Here is a 20,691-nt window from a genome sequence, read left to right on the forward strand (position 1 = left end):
CATCCTTCTGATGGATGGAGATGTAAGGCATTAGAGTCAGGAAGGGGGCTAGGCAGGAAAGGAAGAAAGCTGTAGTAAAGAGGATATGAACCAGGTTTTGCTGTTAATGAACTGTAGATACAGAAAACATATTGATGTTCCCTCCCATGCAGAGGTGACCTGTATGAACTGTGTACCTCCTTAATTCAGCTGAAATCTTAAAACAGTTTTCATTAACCTGAGAATTTGTTGCCACAGGCTGAGATATTTTTTTGGAGACAGACTTGTCTCCTGAGAATTATCTAATCTTGCAGATTCTACACTACAGGGTTCATTATCTAGGAAAAACCCTGTATTAACAATAAAACCACTGTATTTTGAAGGTAGGAAGAAAATTTGGTGGTCTGTCCTTTTGGCCCATGGAAAGCAATAGATACTGATTTGAAGTGAACCCCTTTATTCAGGGCTAGCCTTTACAAAGACAGTGTGCTTCCCAAGTGGGGGATTTTTTCTCCCCTGGACCTGCTTGCACCCCCAGATTTACCCCCAGATTTAGAATGACAGAATTGGTTGTTTCCACGCAAAATCAGTTTCTGAAGCTGTAGGTTGACTGCAGAGTGGATCTCGGTCTTGAAACCATATCAAAACCACTGTAGCTGTGTAACAGAAAATGTTGATCTAGGATAAATTCACACACTGATTTGAATGTTTTCAGAACAAATGGATTATCTTTATGTGGCAGGCTGGATGTCAGATCAGGTGTCACCTGTCTGCACCACTGTGACTTCAGGCTAGATTAGGTATCGCCTGCTCTCCTGCAGCAACACAAACTCCTGCTAATTTAACAGTAATGTGATCCTGTGCCCGTGTCCAAACCAGGTCAGATCTACACTGACGACTGAGCTGAGTCTGTTCATTAGTGAGGAAACTCATCTCGACTTCAGTTTCAGAAACACCCCCAAGTGGAGGCAAACTACCTCCTTTAGCTGCACACCCTGTTTCACTCAAGGCTACAGCCCCTCTTCAGCAGTTCCCTGCTTTTGCACAGGTACTGGGATTTTCCCATATGACTCTGTCCAATTCCATTAGTGCAGTCACTGGAAACAGAAAGGCCAACACATACATACATGCACAGTTTTAAAGGCTTGGGACTCATTTAGAGAGGTAGATATTTTTATTCTGGTTAAACTGCTCTTAATTCCTGGGGATATTGTTTTATTTATGCCACAATACAAGATTAAATCAGGCCATGGCTTCCCAACAGACAAACAAAGTAAGTCTAAACAAATTATATTTTTGAAAGCTTTTGGGATAAGAATAATTTTGAATCTAAAATGCATTAAAGTGACATTAAATAACAACAGAAAGCTTACATTTATTACAAGTTAAACTCCTTTTTAGAGAAGGAAGCGCAACAAGTTCCATGATTTTACTTTGTAAACCAAAAAATGTCTGGTTTTTTGATTTTTCTGAACTACTCTTGGCCTTTTGAGATGGAGACAAAACTCTCCCTGGCTCTTGCCCCCAACTCTCACATGTGGTGAATATTTCCCTGTGAGTGCTCTTTGTGTTGTGATATCTTGAAATAAGTGTCTTTCTGTCTCTTACATAATACATGTTGTCATCTGGAGTGAGGCACAGTTGTGCATATTTAGCTGGTTGCTTTGTAATGCGTCATTACAAGTGACCGAAAACATGGTACAGGAAGTTGTTTGTGTGCTTTTTTTTTTCATTGCTTATGCAACTCCCAAGCAGAAAATGTTCTTGAGAGCAGATGGTACGGAAAAGTCAATTGCAAGTTCCATTTTCCAGATGCATAGATGTTTCATGTCTTCTTGAAGCCAGTTCAGATGGCTTTGGAAACCTGAGTCTAACTTTTGTTTAACCCTTTACTGGGTCACGAGTTAAATCCTGCAGGAGTTTCAGTCCTAATAAAAATAGCCTGACTGCACAAGATCCATTGTGTTCTCAGATGCTTAGCTGGAATCTGGGACATAGTGTTAAAATCAGCAATTAAAATATTAATACGTGTCTTCTAGTGAAAATGCTGCAAGTTCAGCAACTGATGCATGGTCTATGGTTTCCATTCATTTCTCTCTTTCAACTTTCCAAAGAATACATTGTAACACAGAGGGGCCAATATCTGAATTTCTTACTGCTTGACAAAAGGATTACTAGATAGTGAAGGCAAATTAATTTGACTTCCTACAGAGAAGGTAAGAACTTCTTACCCTAGGGCAGTAACACAGTCAGCTCATGACTGCATGCTACTGATAAACTACAGTTTACAACTCAGTAGGTTTCTTGTTTGATTTGGCTTTTTTCACTTGCTTAGGTCTTTGGACTTTTCACTGTAGTCTAACTGCTGCTGATCTGTAGGCTTTTATTTGATAACAAATTAAAGTATCAGTCCAATTTTCTTCCCCGTTGCACCCACAGAAATCTGTGGGAGATCATATGCGTATTGTTGACTAACTTAGTGGGAGGGCATCCATGAAAGTCGACCTGACCAGTGCATTTGTTGACCAGTCACTTTGTGAGTTCAAACACAGTCTAGGTTTGGAGTTCAGGTCTGACTTTACTATAAAGTGATCTGTAGATCCAGGGATTCATAAGAAGTGAGATACTTGATCCCGTAATAACAATACTAAATTGTCTGTTGTTGTCCACTGATCCCAAGAAAATAGAAAGTAGGATTTCTCCAAAGATACTGCCCAGCATGCAGTATGGCATGCCTTGGTCAGAGGTAGGCATAGAACCAGAGTCTGAACATCTGATCTACTAAGTTTTGATGTTTTCAAGTACTCTCAACAAACTTTCAACAAAGATTAACTGAGCTAAGAAAGATAACAGATTTAGAAATAAAAGCTAAAGGAGAACATTTTTTATTATGTCACCACCTAAGATTTTAGCTGTTTCTTCACACATGTGTTCTATTCACGCAGTGTGAAAAGATGAACCTAAACTGAACTCTCAAAGCTGAACAAACTCAGAAGTGAAACTGATTTTCCAAATACCTGGCTCCAAGACATCTCTTATAATGCGAGAATAAAGAGGTTTGGGATGACTGCAATCTGGCCCTTATGTTGCTAATAGCATATCATTCAAGTTTAGATGCCCAGAAATGGTGACTGATCACAAGAGAGGTCAGAAAGAAATGGTTTCTTTGGCAAACCTTGTGAAATAGTCTAGAACCACTCCATTTGCAAACAGGCTCCCGAGGAAAGTGATCCCAACGTCAATTCCGTCAGAGTTCAGGAAGTGTCTGGACAGTGCTCAGTTATTATGATTTAGTTGTAGGTGGTCATGCAAGGATGACCTCCTACTGAATGGAGGTTCCGAATCCTGTGACACCACAGTAATCTTCAGAAACTCCTTCCTTCTGTACACCACTCATGGATTACGAAAAGAATAATATTTTCAATTTATAGAGAAGTTTCATGTGAAGACCTCATCATTGATTTGCAGCATTATCTATTAGCCTTGCAGTAATGAGGAGCTCCATATTGTAATTTACTTTTCCAAGGGGGAAATTGGGAGATCTAAAAAGAAGGGTTTGTCAGAACTATGAGAAGTACTTTATTAAAATGTGGGCCCTCCCTGAGAGACAGAAGGAGAGCTAACACCTAGAAAGACTCAAGCTTTCAGGACAGTATCCAACCATAGCCTCCACCATTCAATGTTCTCTTAAAACCAAACAAAGCTGTTGGGGTTTTTTTTCACTCCTTCTTGCTGCTTGGGCTGAGAAGCAAATTGCACATACCAGACTGGCTTCTCAAGCCAATAAGTGAAAATGGCATTTTAAAATAATAGTTGCCATGTCCTGCAGCTCAGAACTGCCATACTGCATGTGAAAAGCTCACTCCTTCCCAGAAACGAGGTGTAGAAAGTAATAGCTGTATGTGTGTGCGCGTGCATGTGGATGTGTCTGGGTCTGGGACACAGAATCCCTACCTGGGAATGGCTTGCTATTATTAGACATGCAGTTACCAGGGGTTATGTAAGACAATTGGAGCTCTGTTTTTTAACGGAGATGTGATTCATGCTACTTGTAGTAACAGTAGCCACCTCCAAACGAAACAGAAAGCAGACACAGACAAAAGGCTGAAGAAATCAATGCTGGCTGAACACAGCCATCCTCCTGATACCTTCTGCTTGCAAACAGACTTCAGGTTATCAGCTGTGGAGGTTGATGCTAATTCCAAAGAGTTCTGGAGTTACTGAGCCGGTGCATCTGTATTGGCGGTGTTTGCAGGGCGTGGCTGAGGCAGCAGGAGCTGTGAGGGGTGACAGCATTGGGCACACTTTGCCATGTTCCCAGCAATGTCTCTAGTGTTCTGCAGGAGGCTGAGGGAGCTGTGAGCAGAACTAGCACTCCTACTCTATTTTCTCAGTTACTCCTGCTGGGAAAGACTGGAACCAAAACAACTTTTGGCTCCTCTGCAGTTAACACTTCTACAGACATTTTTATAGTAATGTGGAGGGAGAGTCGAGACCTGGAGTAGCTTTGAACTTCTGCCAGTGCTCTTCATTAGAGCAAATTGTGAAATCTGATTGAACTAGAATAGCTCTAAGCTCCCCTACAGCTAAGATTCCTGATCCATCTCCTATGGTACTTCTTGCTGGTTGTGGCAGAAATCAGAATATCTGCAAGCGTCCTGATAATTTTGTTCATCTGGGCCATTTTCTTATAAGATTTTCTGTCACAAAATAGCAGGAGTAAGGTAGCTGCCAGATTGTCTACAGTCAAAAACTCAATCACCTCCTCACAGAATTTCTTTCCTGATAAGAAAAAATGTTGAGTTCAGACACTGGTGGGGTGCTTATTTACAATGTCACTTTCCAAAAATAAAAGGTGGGGAAGTTGCTATCAGGTCCACTCAAGTCACTGCCATTCCCTACCATGCCTCCTCTTGGAAAATGGTGGATCTCCTGTAAAATTTCATTTCAGCATCATCTAAATCATTCTGCATAGTAAATTCTGCTGTCAAGGAAGAAGATACTGAAGATTTGCAAATGGTCTTTTTAGCACTCAGGAGACAGCCCTCCTACGTTAGCAGAACTTACCCAACAACAGAGCCAACTGCCTTCAGTTTCATTCAAAAAAGTTATGAAATGGCCAAAGAAGAGGCCTCTAAGAGTCACAGAGGAGAGCTGAATACTGAATTTCAATAAATCCCAAGAGTATAATTTGCTAATACTGAAGTAAGAATAACAATTATTGCTGTTATTTTCCTTAATGCATCATGCTGCATATACTACACAGAAACAGCTACTATTAATGTTAGTAATCATTCTCCAACAACCATACCGTGTACAGTTTTAAGAGAATAGTGAAAAATAACTCAGAGTGCCTTAAAATTGGCATTGTAGTCATATCCTGACTCTGTGTTTTCCTGGCACAGGGTGTTTAAAACCCAGATCTGAATAACGCAGCTGGCACTGACATCTCTACATTTCAGGCACACTTAAGAAAAATCCTGGTTTGATGCAGATGATACATAACTTTAAAAAGCAAATAATTATCACAAATATACATCACACCTCAGGACACACTGCTGTCAGTGACTTGACATTTCAAATGATGAGTTTCACAAATGCGCATAACCATCAGATTTGATTGAACAATGTTTTAGAATAATTCACATGCTCATCTAGAACTTTTTTCATTGTGTTTTGGCACTGAAGCATGAAACAGGAAATCTACAGTGGTTTTCTCTTTGCTTGTGAGGAAGCAAGCGCTTTGATCAGTTCTACGTACTCCAAGGCTGTAGTCAGTTATTCCTCAATGGATAATGAAACTAAAGCCCAGAGTGACTCGGTTTCTCTGTGGATCCCGTGTGATATTTTATATATAGTTTTTGACATAAATCAAACAAGCTTTCATTTGTACAGTTTGAGGCCAGAGGCAGCAAACATACAGGAAGAATGGTATGGGAAAACACGTTTGTGGTGCTTTTTACCTAGTCTCTTCACTGTGTTGGTTACAGACTCTTTAATGAATGACTGGCAAGGGAAATGTTCAGAGATAGAGATAGTCATCCAAAACAACAACAAAAAAAAAATTTTAAACAATTTTAATTTTTTCATAACCGACAGTAACACAGTCGTTTAGCTCAGCATACAGGCAGTGGTGGTAAAAATGTTAAAACTTAAGGAAAAGATTACTTGTCTGAGTCTTTGCCCCTCAGAATCCATGCAAATGTGATTTTTAATATAAATCTTCCTCTACTAAAGGCAGATAAAAATTGTGCAAGCATTTTCATCTCCTTATAAAACAAGTCACATAATGAAAGCTCAGGGAGAGGAAGGAATTCTATCAAGAAGATGCTAAGGTTTTTTTGGCAGCAAGGAGGGTGTTCAGTTTTTCTGTTTATGTTTGAAAACCTGGCTTTTGGTGCTTCAGAAAACCAGATGTATCAGTGAAACTTTTATTTCTTAGTTTGCCTTGAAGGGGGTAGTCCTGTGACAAATGGATCAAATCTATTGAAACTTATAGCTGAAATTTATTCCACTGTCCTACATGGAATTAAATACATTTAATTAATGTAAACAGTATCTCATCACTTCCACAAGCATCAAACCATAAAAAAACCCAGTATTTAATTACTTTTATCATTTGCCATTTTGTATCATGTTCCATATTCATGTAAGGGTACTTCTGACTTGTGATGGAGATCATCTTTCAGCATAAGAACCACAAGCTTGGTGGCCAAGCTTGATGCATCAGGTGCTGTGCCATTGTGACCAGGAAGGACTGGGGTATGGCAAAACCAGTGTCAATGGTGTAAATCTTGATTAAATTGTCATGAGCTGAGATTACACAGTCCCTGCACCTGGGTGAAAATACACTGGCTGTTTGAAAACCTGGTTACTGAAACAGGGAGATCTGTTCTTTGAGAACACTCAGTACTTTCTGCAATTCATCAGCATCTATGGGACGAAAGGGTTTCGGGGTTTATGCCAAAGTATTTGCAAGGACAGTATTTAATGAAATTAAAGCAACGTGTAGGGGAGGAGGAAGAAACTCAGCTCGTTTTCTTCGTATGCTTTCATTGTTTTTATTCTTCCTGAAAAATAATGTCCTTTCAGATTTCATTTGACATCTCCATGATGTTGAACAGATTCGGAGAAATCACCAATATTTTGACAGGGTTCCTTGGCAATGAAATGTTCATGAAGCTCATCTGTCATGAGCTAATCTGGCTCATCTAGCCAAAGCAGTAGCTTAGGCGGATATATTACTGTAACAATTTAATTTCTACACATTTTCTTCATCTCTGGTGATTGCAGTGATGGCAATTCACATTTCAGTTTCAGAAACATTGGTACTAATTGCAGCACAACTGTACCTTTAGTTTTGTGAGAATCCTGTTGAAGGTAGCAAGGCGGTGTCATGTTGTCTGAGTGCTGCCTTCTTGTTAACAAGACAGTATTCTGATTGCACTGGCCATCTTGAGTGTCCATGGCTTCAAAACCTGAACCTCTCACTTGCTCCCCTCCCACGAACCTTTTGAGTTTCATGCCATAGCGCTGATGCCTTGTAACTACAGCATCAGCACATAAATGCCTGAGGCTGTTTATGCCCTCAAACTGCTTCTATTAATACTAAGTATCTGTAGAAAAGTAGCACTCAAGATTCAACAAGGCTTGCAGTATACAAGCACTACCCACAAATCAGTCTGTTCCCAGGAAAGGTTATGTAGGTGCAGTTCCACTGAGCACAGATGATTTACTCCATATTCCACACCAACATCAATAAAATTAGGAGTTTATCTGTTTGCCTCAGTCTCACCCCACTTTAACAAACTGCTTTGAAAATTATGTGGTTTCACTCAGCATTCAGTACAAGTATGAAGGCTCCATAGTAGGAATACACAAAATTCCATGGTTTATACCCAGAAATGTTTTTCCAGAATAAGATAATTTTAAAATAATGGTCATGTATATAACTCTACATACATGCATAAATATCTGGTTACTTATATGTATATGTCTATGTATTCATACAATGCTGTTTCTTCTTGTTACCACATGTGAAAAGTGGTCTGACACACTGCCATGGTTCAGTCTGGCATCAGATTTTTGTATTCATTTAAACCATTAGATGAATGTTACATTAGGGCTTTTGGTGACTTGCTCCTGCTCTGATTAGGCCTACCAACTACTGCCATTTGGTTTCCTCTTCCAGGTAGCAGTTATCTTCATTTCAAATCAGGTGTGCAAAGTCCAAACAGTTGCTTCATTGCCAAGCATGGTTTTATCCTGCTCCGCCCCCTGTGAGGAGCAGCCAAGAGAGCAGCGCACGTTCTGCTTGGGCACCTGCCATACCTGCAGGGGTGGAATTTACACACCCAACACACTAAGCATGATGAGATCTTCATTAGTGGAAAATAGGCAGCACTCAGAGTTAGATCTTAAATGAGAGGGAATGTTCTGGGCTGAGGCCTTTTACCACTGCCCCAGGTAGGAGGGGATTCAGCTTTGGAAGTGGAAAGTCAGAAGAAGAGTTATCTTTTTGATCTCTTGAAACTCTTAGGCATGGCTAGCTGTTACACTGAGAGTACTGATTGCAAACAGAAAGAAATATCAGAAGAATCAACAGCCAAAAAGGAGACCTCAAAAATGCCTATTCCAAGTGCCAAAATCAAACTTAAGAATTGCAGCTTAAGAGCAGTGAAATTCTATAGTATCAGATAAAAGGCAATTAAGAAGGGAAAAAGAAACAGATGCAGATAAGTAATAGAGGGCCTGTGGAACAAAAAGTGGCAACATAATGTAGACTTTCCTACAAACTGCACTGCTATTCTGGATTTCAGTAAGTACCTCTGGGACTTGAGGGAGAGATTTTTTTTTTTCTCAAGTGCTATTGCAAACACGGCCCTGTGGGAAATCGGCCTTTACCAGGCTAGAGCAGTCCAGCCTCTTTAAACATTCTTTCTGTGAATGCCTAATCCATTAACAAATTAATTTCTGATTTTTAGGCCATACTGATAGTGGACATACAGTATTTCCAGTAGAATACAGAAATGAGCCATTTCCACTTGGAAATGAAGCCTTGACTACTGAGAAAAATCCATGCTTACGGCTTTCTCATAACATGTCCTGTGTTGCTAAATTTTTGTCAGTTTTTTGGCACAAGTTCTGGCCTCTGCTGTAACGGTGGCCTTTATATCTTCAGTCTATCTTCATCTCTAAGACATTGGGGTTCAATATCTACCTATAGGTAGCCAATGGCCTAACCTTGTTCATATAATGTAAATGCCATAGTCAGTCCTAGTCAGACAATGTACTTTCTCCTTACCAAGAAACAGTAAAATAGATCTGGAATAACCCATTCCTTGCAGAAAGTCAATCCTTGAATCCTGTTTGTTGATGGCTAACACTACTTTTTTCATCTCCTCCTTATTGTGGCTTTAAGAATTTAATCCAAAATGCTACTCCCAGAGAGAAAAAGTGACCAAAAAGAATTTAATTTAGTCTAGACAGTCCAGTCTGAAAATATAACTTGATGAAAGCACCAATTAAAGCCCAACCCACCTGACTCAAGAGAGCTGTAAAATATGTGGATTAAGATGAAACATGCTAACTTCCAAGGCACTAGTGAGTTACTTCCCATTGCCTCAGCACTGTTCCAGGACAGCAAATACGAGTAATCAGAAGTGAGTGCACAAGAAGCTCATCTTTTATTTTTTTTGTTACTAGGCATCAGAAGGGAAGCGTTCTGACGATATCAGGGAAAATATTATTACAGCAATAAAATTAATAGCAATTAACTAAAAACTTGAGTCTGCTTGACCAGGAATCACTAAAAAAAAGTAACAGAACATTGTGGTACCAGGTCTCAAGCAAAGAGAAAGAGCTATTTTGCTGATATTCCCTTGCTGATCAGACATAGGAGTGCCCCTAACAAACAGGGAATACTGAATGTAATTGATGGTGTCTCTGAGCTGACAGAAGTACATCCAGGAGGAGAGACAGAAATATCCTGCAGGGAACTAATCTAGAAAAGTCCAGTTTCAGGACCAAAGTAAGCTGATGTTTATAATATTTAAGTCATCTGTACAGGAAATATGATGGTGTGTTGTGTAAAGAGCAGAGTTAGACCAATGCTTGCTTCTGTGTGTTTTAGGTAATATAATATGACAGACCACATCAGATCAATGGTGCTGATTAATGAACAGCCCTGGAAAGGTAGCTAACAAGAGATGAAAGGGTCAAGACACAAATTTCAGGAGGGAGAAGGAGGATCAGTGCCTCAGAATACAGAGTTATGGTCCAGGAGCCCATTAATCATCAGCATTATTATGTAAAGCACCACATCTTCTCCCAACTTTATGCCCACTGCAATTGCACTGAAGTCAGTACAAAACTAACCTAAAGTGTACATCTTAAATCACAATCTGCAGTACATCACTACTCTCATAAAAGGGACCTTCCTTAATAAAAACACTGATACAATTAATGTTCCTCACACCCTCTAAATTACCAGATAAAACTTGGAAAGAGCAAGGTGGAATAAAAGTGAGCATATATAAAATGCCCAAGTTACTATCATTAGTGGGAATATTTAAGTAATAAAGTCTGCATTTCTGGAATGCATTCATGCAGAAAATTTATCCTCCAAAATCTTAATTAAGCACACAATACCCCATGGAACAGAAATACAATGCTTTCCTTTTCTGGGTAGAAGAGCCCAGGTAGACCAGGGGAGAAGTTACTTAACCCAGTGTCACACATTCCATTCCTCTGTTGTCCTGCTTGTCTGTCCTTCTGCCCAATCTTCTTATGATTGTAGATCCTTTTCCTCTAATTTTTCCAAAGCTAAATTAAGTCTTTTACAGAAACTTGGGAGTATTTCATTCTCTGTTGCGATCCCAATGTCTTAAGAAGTACCATCAGCTTTGTTGAGTTTATGTATTTAAAAAGTGCCTAACAACTGCTGAGGATCTCAGTGCTTTATGCTCATCACTCTGGAGGAAAAAGCAATACCTTCCCAGGCAATAGCAAAAAACGTGGAGAAAAATGAAGATATTTTAAGTATTGCCTTTCACAGAGATTTTTGAGCCCAGATTTTGTAGAAGACTTCCAACAGCCCATCTCTAACAACTTGTCTGCCTGACCCTTGATGTGAAGCCAGATTGAGTGCTAGGCAGTGCTACAAGAGAGAGCCACTTGGATTGGGATCCCAGAGATTGGAAGAGCAATAATGACACAAAAAGAGAGGTGACAAAATATGCAGGATTAGTACATGCAGTTCTTAGCCTTCTCTTGTGTGAAATTAGGAGTGAACTGAGCAGGAGTTCTGCTGAAGTAAAGACTAAAGACCCAATCCTGTGATTTTTCTGCTTCTAGTACAAGTTGAAAATGCACATTATCTGAAGTAGGTAGTCTTTAAGGCACCTGGGATTTATGCCTTAAAAAGGTGAGCAATAGCCAGATGAAAGACAGACTGATGTGTGCAAAGTGGATATAAGAAGCAAGGTCAGTGTTAACAGAACAGGTGGGGCATATATGGAGGTGGGAAGGAGAGCTTGAAAGTAAGCCATGCCGAGTGTTAGCAAGGACTTAAATCTACAGAATCCTTGGGTGTTACTGCACCTTTGAAATTTAATCCTTGGTTCTGGTCAAAAGTGTTACTATTAAATGTAATTCTTTCAAACAAACTTGATTTGTGTGGTTCTTCCCAAGCCCTTGTGAAACTCAGAGGTTCAGGCTAAGTTGTAGACTTTGTGTGTGTGTGTGTGTGTGTGTTTGAATTTACTTAATTTGCAATTCGAAGCAGACTCCAAGAGGGGAGATCCTAAAAAAACTGGAATCAAAGAAAATGTTTGCTTGAGCCCGTATAAAATGTAGCTGCCAGGTTTCATTTAGCCTGTTGAAATCAGAATTTAGTGTATATCCTAGTCACTAAGAAACACCATCATTGCAAAATGTGTGAATTGAACATAAAACAGAATGTATATTTTGTGAAGTACATTATTACAGTGCCATCTAAAATCCTTCATTGTGTCTGTTGGTGCTCACTGGAGTGTTCCTGCTGCACAAACAGTGGGGGTTTTTTATGCTGCATTTTCAGACATAAATTCCAACTTGCACAGCAACATTAGCTACCTGTGAAATAACAATTACATCTCTTACCATTTTTCATTCACCTTCTTGATTTCTTTGATAAAACAAATATTTGCTTTTCTGGTCTGCTCAGAGTAGGCAAGATCATTTTTTTCATGGAAGTGGTACCAGTGGCATTACTCTGGACAGGACTGAATATGCTGACGTCTCAAGAGTTCTTTGCATAAGTGAGCAGGATTTAATTCTGCCCCTGGATGTCAGCTTCAGACATGCTCCCAACATACCCACAGGGAGCCACCAAAGGATAATAAGTAGTTAACAAAGGAGGAGTTCTCTTAGTCTAGAAAGATATTCAAGTCCCCCCAAAATGTAAATACTCCCAAAAACTTAGATCTGGATGGTGAAATCACCATCTAATAAATATTGGAGCTGAGGTTTTTCTGTGAATCCCTTTCCATCACAGTCTATTGGTTCCAACTATCTCTAGCTCAGAAGATTCAGAGATAAAACTGCTGCTGAGCTGAATCTTTCATGCAAGGCTGGCAATAAGTTACTTCCCTGGTGTCCCTGAAGTAGACCAGGTGGCTGAGAGAAAAGTGGGGTTTCTGCTTTAATATGACCCATGCTTTCTGTGATGTGAAGACAGCAAAAGACATAAAGGAGAATCTTTTCCTTCCTTTTCCTGCCTTTCTGTCCTGAGGACGTGTTTTTTGCTGCTCAGAACAGGACTGGCCTTGTTGTTCTGATGAGATGCACTTGAGTGCCAAGTTTGTGCTAGCTCTCTGTCAGTGCTCCGTGCTTATGCCATGGGAGTGATTGGAGTGAGTGACTTCTCAGAAGGAATCCTGCTGATAGCACTTTGGTAGTAATCCTCCCTCTCCTCCTTGCTTCACCAGATGAGGTTAAAGGGGCAGACTGGGGTAACTGGGGACTGACTGTGGTCATTTGCAGCCAGGGCTGAAGGGGGAATTCAGCAATACCAAGCTGCAGCCAGCTGTACTCACAGCACAGAATGCCAGCTAGAGTTGTAGCAAGTTTTCTTGCTCTCAGTAAATAATTATTATTTCCCCCTGACCTTTCCTTTTGATTCTTCCTGGTACAGACACAGCCTCTCTCTGTTCCCTGCCCCAATGAACGTCTGCACTAGGTCCAAGGCTTGGAGTAATTTACCTGAAGAGTGATACCATTTGGAAACCACTGTAAGTATATTTTATCTCTTATAAAAGACTTCTTGTTCAGCAAAAAAAAAGACATCTTACAAAAACACAAACAAACTGCAGCACCTGTGAGCCTTACTGATGAGGGAAAACTAAGTTTTGCTTTTGAAATTTGCAAGGAAATATGTGGGCAAAAAAGTATGTCAGTAAAAAACTGTTAAATATTTAAGTCATAGCCTCACAGCATAGTTCAGCAATGGCTGGTTTGATCTGCTTGTATCTTTTAGTTTGGCAGGTTCTCCCTACTTATTGCTCTAGTTTGTGCTGTTCTAGTTGGTTCATCCATATTTGTCTTTGCAGTGTTTATCTTCTTTTTTATTCTTATTACTTTTTAATGAGACACCTTTCCTCTCGTTGGTGTTTCAGGCAATACAGATGGAATCCACTGCAACTTCTTAAAGGTTTACACTGCTCTTTCTGGGCCTTGAGACATTTATGACTTAAGGCCATTATGATTTGGTAGATTTGGCTGGATGACATAGGTAAAGTTGCCTGAGAGAATTCTGACTTTGCATTGTAGTTTTATTATGCTCTGAAATGACCATTTGTCTAATATTTGTACTTTTCCTTTTGATTCTTTTGATCAGTTCTCAGGAATTGTCAGTATTGTCACAGTGTTAGCATAGCTGAGATGCTCTGATGTTACAAGTCAGGCAAGCTCTGTAGTCAGGACCCAACTCTCACGAGACTTGTGGTTTAGACAGAATAAAGGGACAAATTTTGGGCCATATGAACCCTACTTCAGGCCTGAAAAGGACCCAGCAAATTTCAATCTTACTTTAACTTAATCTCTGAGTTTAATTTAATTATGTTAATCAGTCTCCTGTAAGGGATTTTGGAGTTTATTTTACTTTTCTGTGTTGATTAAATTTTCCAGGCTTTTATTTCACTAGAACATCGGGTCTCTCTTGTCAATTCTCCGTGCCTCCCATTCTTGCTTTGCAGTGTTCCACTGGGATTTCTCTTTCATATTACATTTTATGGCGATGTTTTCAGGAGTTTGTGTTTTCCATTGTATGACACAAACTTGCAATCAGAGATTTTAAACAAACTGCCAGTCATGTAGCTGCAACAGCGTGAAGATCAATGTGGCTGCAAAATCATCAGAGAAGCTGTGTGAATATTCAGGCAGTCAGCCTGTGCAGGACTTTTAACTACTGAAGCAACACTTCTGGCAGGAAAACTGTGATGGCTCAGGTGGTTTAAAGTGAGCTTGTCTTGGGAAGCTTCACCCTCAGCTCTGGCTTTCAGTGTGCCCTGAATTTTGAGGTCAGGTCTCTGGGCAGATTTCAGTGGGTTTTTGTTGTTCTTTCAGGCCTATTTTTTTATATTCAGTGATTGTACTCATCTCTCTCTCTTTACTTTGTCAGTTTCTAAATATGTATTGTCAATGTCATGTCTGGAAGAGACACAACACTGGCAGTGATAAGCACTGATATCAGGAGCTGTGTTAGTCGCACACAGGCAGGGGAAGAATGTGCAGCAGAACACTCAGGAAAAATATTGCTTAAAATCAGACGTGAACTATTTTCACACTCTTATTTTTAGGATCTGAAAAGCTGGAGTTTTGGGGTTTTTTTCCAATTATATACAGCCTCTGAATTACTAAGGTTACAAACACACTGTGCACCAGTGAGTTAAGTGCAGTGCTTTGACACTGCAGGCATCTCTGACCTGAGGGCACTTACTATAAGGTGATGCCATAGCTGTGAAGAGGCAAAATAATGCCTAGAACATGGGTGGGCAGACTCAGCCAGCAGCAGCACTTACAACAACATCAGCAACCCTGTGGCATGTTCCCTCTGTGCTGTTTAATATGCGACAAACAAAGGTCTGGTTGGTGACCCAGCCCTCCCTGTATTCAGAGGCTGAAAACTGCCTCATTATTGTTCATTATGTAGTATTATTCTCATGCAGTCACATTATCATGGCTTCCCCTGAGAGCCAGGATGCTACTGTGGGCTCTGCACAGCTACACCGGTTCCTATACCTGAGCTAATTTGTTCAGTGCTAACCTGATGTCTCTGCAGGACAGAGAGCTATTCCCCTTGCAAGGGAAGGTTCAAGCATTAGTTATAGCTGCTGTGTGAGAAGTACAACATACACTGCCTATTTTTGACAGGGACCTGGTTTGCTGGCCCCGCTGTGAGAACGTGTTAACTCATCCAGGGTAAATTCATTCCAAATTCAAGTAATGGTTGGAAGGGAGGTACACGCAAAGAAATCAACTGTAGAGAGCAAGTGGAGGGTTGAGGGAGAGAAAGTTGTATGCAAGACTGGCAGCAAGAAAGGGGAAGTGTGGCAGGGGTTTTAAAGGCATTCCAAAGCTCAGAAGTAGTAATTAGTTTCTAGATAGCTGTGAGGTTAGGACATCCAAAATACTACCCATTCTGCCTTCAAATGAAACAGAAATGAGCCAATTCTAGTTTAAAGCTAGTGCCCAGATCTTTGCAGCTGCTGCATCATTTTGAGTTGCCCACCATTTGTGATCTTGTTGTGTGATAGTGTGGTGTTAAGGTACATGGGAAGGAGCAAACGCCTCAGTGCAAAGAGGATGCGAGAGAAAACAGAAATAAAACGATGGCAGTGATTGTACATTTTGCTTTACACATGAAGTACTGGCAAGTACTGATACAGTTCGGTTCAGGGATGACAGTGGAGGCAATTTGCCTACTGTTAGGTACTGGAGAGCATACAATGAAGAAAGAAGATAAGCAGTGTAACTTAACATAATGAAAAATAACACAGTAAATATAAGGGAATGATGAAACTGAGTTTCAACAAAAGGAAAGTATGTAGACATAGGATAGAAAATTTTAAGTGACAGAGTAGGTAGGATGTTTAGAAATAAACTGGATAAATATCTTGTAAATCAGTAGCAAATATAAATTCTGCAAGGACCCTCTCGACTTTGAAAGTCAGTGTCTTTTCTGTTCCCTGATTCTGGGATTCTATGCATCAAGTCCATGTACAGAAGGGCCATCTCCTTGCTGTATTGCCCTTCTGCCATTCTTCACAAGGGGCAAGGATGATGATGGTCCCCTGATAACGTTAAGAATGAGTTCAGTATTGGAAAGGACTTGTAATGCACCACAGGTATGTGTGGAGAAGGAGATAACCCGAGATCAGAATGGAGTCTCTTGCTCCAAGAGCACATTCCCAAGTTTTTTGCATTCCAAACATGGCAATTATTGTCCTTACTAACAAGTAAATAGAAAACAGCTCTTTTCCAATATCAATATGTAGGGAAGAACATAGTCAAAAGAACTAAAGCAGCAAGGTAGTCTGACCCTTACTGCTGAAATAATCACATAGGATTGCCAATCAATGAAGTCCAGAGATGGAACATAAACAGTTGTAAGCTGGGAAGGTTCTACAAACAATATTTATTACTTGTTTCATTCTTGCTCCTACCCTTGTTCTTTCAGGGTTTTTGACACAGCTATAACAATTCACAGTTTTCCAAAGTTAGTGTGCCATTTTTACCTTCTGGAACATGGAGATCTATTAGAGAGCTTGCTGATGGAAGTGTTCGTAGAAGTAGTGTGCAATCAGAAAAAAAAATTAGGTTGGAAGGGTCCTCTGGAGGTCTCTAGTCCAATTCCCTGCTCAGAGTGGAGCTGACTTCCAAGCTGGATTAGGTTATTCAGGGCCTTGTTCAATTAAGTTTGGAAAATCTCCAAGGATGGAGATGCCACAACCTGATTGAGTACTTAACAACTCTCCCTGTAAAGGCTTACAGCAATAAGATAGCAATACAAGTGGACTATGTAAGAGAATGTAAGAATATTTAATTAGAATATATAGGTGAAGATCATGGCAGTAAGAGCTTTCTGTATGGGTGATAAGGTAGAACAAAAAAATAGCAATATACTTAGAGTAACAGCAGGAATGCTGTGGCTTTGCCTTTGCTGGCAACTGTAGTTGGACACTGCAGACTGGAGAACTTTGTTTGGGTTTCTTCATAGGTAGTTTTGATCACAGTGTCCCCAGGATTTTTTTTTTCTGAAAAGCTTTCTTTAGATCCTTGGCTGACTTTGCTGACTACTTAGCTTCCCTCCTGTGGAAGCCTGCATTCCTTTCAGGTGGTAGAGACATGCAGCCCATGTGTGAACAGAGCTGAAATGGACTGCTGTGGAGAGGTATCGTCTCAAGTGCCAGTCAGCACCACTGCTATATTCTTACCATCCTAGTGAGCAAAAGCCACCGAGCTGCAGGACTACAGTGTGGAAAAGTGATGACACAACAGCATCTTGATAACAGTGTCAGCCTTAGGAGCGAAGTAGAAAATATATGGGTTTGGATAGGAAGAAGCAGGGGATGCTTTGCACAGCCTCCTTGGTGTCACTACCTGTTGCTATAGTATTTTTTAACCTGTCCCTCTAATGAGTTTTGAAGGCCTGGGAGGCACAGGCAGGATCAGCCACAGGATTAAACATGAGTCAGTGCTTGGTTTAACAACAGAACTATGGCTGTGCTAGTTGACTGACAAGTCTTGTTTACTCAGACTAAGCCCCCACTCTGCAAATAACAGCAGTCTTCTGAGCAGGGTAGGCGGCTTTGTGTGTGGATAGACCTAGAGTCAGAGGCTGTATTCCAAGCATGTAACTTGGGCTGACTCTGAGCTGAAAACAGACCTTAAATACAGCAGTTCAGCTCCCAAGTACAAGGAATTTCATTGCCCTGTGCATCCAGAGTCCAAGCCTACATCCAGCCTTTGCTCCCTGGCCAAAACGGTCTTTCTGTCAGAAAGCTGCTTGGGTAACAATGCTTGTAAAAACCCACTGGTTTACGAACAGATTCCCTGCAGTCCCCAGTGCATGCTGGTTGCACGTGGGAATGTCCGCTGATCTGGAAATGAGGTGTGTGAAGGTGTGCCAGAGTTTGTTTGGATCATGCCGAAGATCCGTGCGGACTGTTACAAACAAAACATATGCAGTCCGTGTACTTTAAAATACAAGTGCCCACATAAAAGCTATCGTTTACGGCAGCCATACCATCTGCCCATCCCGTGGCGTGGAGATTTGTAGTCGCGGTAATCCGAAACGCACCAGGGCTGCCAGAAGCAGCGGGGTTATCAGTGTGCCCCTCGCTGGCCGAGGTTCACCCGCAGAGCTCAGCTCCCCGCCAGCTGCCAGCGGGCGCCTCTTGTGCCCCTCGGCCGGCCCAGGGCATCCCTTCCATGCCCACCACCTCCTGGAGGGGGCTTTACGGGAGGAAGGCTAGGGAGATGATTTGTTTTCTTTCTTTCTGGCCCGTTTAAGCTATATTTTCATTCTAACTGCAGTTGTTCTTCCCCGCGCTGCTCCTGGGGCCGGGCCGGGCCGTGCGGTGCTGTCTCCCGGCGGCGGCCGCAGGCAATGGCAGCGGGTCGGGCCCTGCCCCCGGCCGGGCGTGCCGCCCTTATGTAAGGCCTTTATGTAAGCGGCCGGCCCGCTCTGCCCCTGCTCGCCCCCCGCGGGAACGGCGCTCTCCGCGCTGTGCCGTGGCCGATAGAATGGCGAGGCCGGCGCGGCCCTCAGGCCCCGGCGCGGCTGGGACGCAGGAGGGCAGAGGCGCGCGGGGAGAAGGGGCTCCTGCCCTGGCCCTCCGTGAGGAGAGTCCCGGCCTGTCGGAAGGGCTCGGGAGGCAGGACGTGCTCCCGGGGTGCCCCGGCGCTGTTCGGATGTTGGCGGGGGATAACCGAGATGGCTTCAGCCTGCTCGGTTCTTGCTGCTCTCCTGCGAGAGTGACCGCGGTTCTCCCCCCGGCATGCGGCGGCAGCAGCCGATGTTGGCCGGGGCCCCAGCCGCATCCTGGGCCGGGGCAGCACTGTCCCCTCCGGAGGCTGCATCCTGTGAGAAATCAGGTTGTGATTCATGTCAATCGAATAGCGCCCACCTATCTATGTGTGTCTGCGGGCAATGTGGACAGAGACCATGGGATTAATTATAAGGAAGAGTTTTAAGAATCAGTTAAAGTAAGGCATGGAAGTAGGATTTAACAAGGCAACTATGTAACAGTAAACTTTTGGCAAATAATTTGTTTTAACAACAAAATTGTAATTACTTGCAAGTAATTAATATAAGCTTTAAACTACCTTGTAATATACGTTTCAAACTATCCTTTGTACAAGCTATAAATTAGTTTTTTTGAGTATGGAAGAATTTGTAATCATTTAAAAAGGGGAAGTAGGACTAACATGAGCTGAGAGGCTCTACAAAGGCATTTTGAAACATGCTGACTTTGAGTTTTGTAATAACTGAAGAAGAGGCCCTATGAAGATATTTTTTAGACATGCTAGCTTTAGGTTGTGAAATGATTGAAAGAAGGCTTGTAAAATGTATGCTGACAAACAGAATATATATGCTTGCTTAAACAAACTGTATAACCAAAATAATGCTAGTGGAAAAAAAGATATTTTAAAAGAAGAACAGGAGGCTGGAGAGATATCAGAAGACCATCTTGGACCACCTCCCCAACAGATCTTCAAAAACCACAGCTGCTGATTATGAAGAAAAGCAAGCAAATAACTGAAAATTTGAGGAAGTGAAGTGCCTGTAATGGTATTAGAGACTACTGTTTGAGACCTGAATTGGTGTTGCTTGGGGCAGAGACCCCTGCACAGCCAGTGCTGTCATTGCTCACCCTTTTATCGAACAAATTAATAAATTGGCTGTATTGTATTGGCAAGTCTAGCTTTTCATTTATAAGAGAGGGACAGTGGCACGGGTGTTCGCTGCCCTGTTCGGAATGCTCATTGTGTAATTCAAAATTTGCTGCTTTGCCTGGTACCTCACCTTCTCCGGCCGTGAAATTAAGGTGGTGACTGGCTACCTGCTTGATGTACCACTGAGGCTTAATTCCTTAGAGGTTCTGGATGGAGGGAGGTGCTGAGAGCTCATGTGCTCATAGACAGTTGTTTCAGGTTCCAAGTCTTAATGCTTTACTTAGATGATCTCTGCATCTCAAAATTGCCTCAGTGCTTTTCCCTACAAAGCAACTCTCTGCACTGATTGGTTTTGAACTGGAAGCTTGCATATTTGTTTGCTTTTCAGACAATTCCATTTTATTTCTGTATAACTCTGTCTATTCAGAATGCTACAGCCTTGGTTAATATTTGTCAAACGGCGCTCTGACTGTCTAAACTACTGGGACGAGTTTCATTTTATATGTCATCAGTAGGGGCAGAATAAGGAGCTTCGTGCTTGGCCTATTTGCTGTAACACAGTCTCAGGGTCATTGCATCAGAGTCAAAACAAGGAGCAGCTTGTTTCCAAACAAGAAGTATGGAGGAAAGTCTTCTCTGCCTCCTTCCCTGTAAGGGAAAAGAGAGGCGAGAGGGGGGTGGTGGTGGGGGAAGAAAGTTATCTTTAACAGATTCTAAAAATGCCTTTTCCCAAATATGCAGTCAGTCTCTTCAAAGGTCTCTTTGTTTATTTTC

The 20,691-nt window shown here is 41.6% G+C and overlaps 1 non-coding gene across 1 annotated transcript in view; it reads left to right on the forward strand.

The window, feature by feature from the left end:
• LOC107206155 overlaps window positions 1-19,912 on the forward strand; it is a 416,470-nt gene extending 396,558 nt beyond the window's left edge. Inside the window, exons 8-9 of the transcript XR_001522283.2 lie at window positions 13,154-13,250; window positions 13,635-19,912. This is a non-coding gene — a transcript (uncharacterized LOC107206155). The remainder of the gene's footprint in view (window positions 1-13,153; window positions 13,251-13,634) is intronic.
• Window positions 19,913-20,691: the final 779 nt, after the last annotated feature.

This window comes from Parus major, chromosome 1 (genome assembly GCF_001522545.3).
Source record: "Parus major isolate Abel chromosome 1, Parus_major1.1, whole genome shotgun sequence".
Taxonomy (NCBI): domain Eukaryota; kingdom Metazoa; phylum Chordata; class Aves; order Passeriformes; family Paridae; genus Parus; species Parus major.